This window comes from Suncus etruscus, chromosome 7 (assembly GCF_024139225.1).
Source record: "Suncus etruscus isolate mSunEtr1 chromosome 7, mSunEtr1.pri.cur, whole genome shotgun sequence".
Taxonomy (NCBI): domain Eukaryota; kingdom Metazoa; phylum Chordata; class Mammalia; order Eulipotyphla; family Soricidae; genus Suncus; species Suncus etruscus.
Genome location: NC_064854.1, coordinates 59,533,706 through 59,535,111, shown reverse-complemented (window position 1 = coordinate 59,535,111; position 1,406 = coordinate 59,533,706). Strand labels below are relative to the sequence as shown.

The window sequence follows — 1,406 nt, the reverse complement described above, 5'->3', positions numbered from 1 at the left end:
TGCCATATGAGGCCAGTGAAGAGACAAAGTTCCTGACAACCTTGAGGTGGCCTCAGAGATGGGGGGGCCTCAGAGATGGGAGCGGGGAGGTGGCAAAGATGCGTCTTCTTTCCCTTCCACTGGAAAAAGTCTCACAAAAGAGCTGCCGAGGGTCTTTAGATAAATAGACTTGGGGTTTCTGGACAGCTGGAGGGTCTCTGAGCAGACCCCGCTCATCTCAAAGTTTTAGATATGCCTTCTTCAAATGAATTCCACTTGAATGAATGCACTTAGACTTCTCAGAGGAAGCTACTGTCCCAATTTTTAAAGGTCAAACTGTTTACATGAATACAAACGTTAGTGTGTTTTAGGGGGTGCACACACCACCTGGTCTTCCTACATTGCTGTGCACTGGATCTCTCCTTTCTTCCCTTCCTCTCCACTCTTACTCTCCTCCCTTCTTTCCTTGCCCTCCCCTTTCCTCTTCTCTCCCCAGGTCCTCATTTGCCAACCTCATCTCACCCTGAGTTTTGTTTTCCTCTGACCCACCTGTTTTCTCCTCACTCATGGTGCTTAGCATGAGCCTCTCCAGTCCCATTCCTGTTGTAGAAAATGGGACAGAAGTCTGCTCATTTCTAGGGATTGAGCAGTAAGCACCACCCATCAGTGGTGGATGTCTTTTTTTGTTTGTTTGTTTGTTTTTGGGTCACACCCGGCAGTGCTCAGGGGTTACTCCTGGCTCCACGCTCAGAAATCGCTCCTGGCAGGCTCGGGGGACCATATGGGATGCTGGGATTTGAACCAATGACCTTCTGCATGAAAGGCAAAAGCCTTACCTCCATGCTATCTCTCCGGCCCCATGGTGGATGTCTTTATCTACTTCTGTGTTGGGGTGTTTGAGCTGTGTAGGGGTGTCTGGACTGTGTTGGGGGTAACTTGCTATGTTGGGTGCCTCAACTGTATTGGGGTGACTAGGCTGTGTTGGGGTGCTCGGGCTATGTTGGAGTGCCCAGGCTGTCTCCAGATGCCAATTCTTCATTTAAGGGAGGCTCTGAGTAGAGTTCCCTTTTCTAATGAAGATAGCTCTAACATTTTTAATTCTTTTATTTTTTTAAATTTTTTGGAACGCTTCACAAATTTGTGTGTCATCCTTGTGCAGGGGCCATGTTAATCTTCTCTGTATCATTCCAATTTTAGTATATGTGCTGCCGAAGCGAGCACTAGCTCTAGCATTTATGGCTGTAGAAGTCTGTCTTCTGGGGGAGGGATCTAGATTTGGGTCTTGGTGATGCTAAAGTGTGCATTTGCCCATGAGGGTTCATGGGGACACACCTGTAACCCCTCAGCCAGCAGGTTTGAAGGTTTCAGGGTAATGACATAGAAATAATCACAAGCAGTCAGTGTTTCATCGGAGCCAGCTTGGTTTA

The 1,406-nt window shown here is 47.7% G+C and overlaps 1 non-coding gene across 1 annotated transcript; it reads right to left on the bottom strand.

Moving 5' to 3' along the window:
- Positions 1-1,093: 1,093 nt before the first annotated feature.
- On the bottom strand, positions 1,094-1,200 carry LOC126015152 (U6 spliceosomal RNA). The gene has a single exon (XR_007498045.1). It is a non-coding gene; the product is annotated as a U6 spliceosomal RNA (small nuclear RNA).
- Positions 1,201-1,406: the final 206 nt, after the last annotated feature.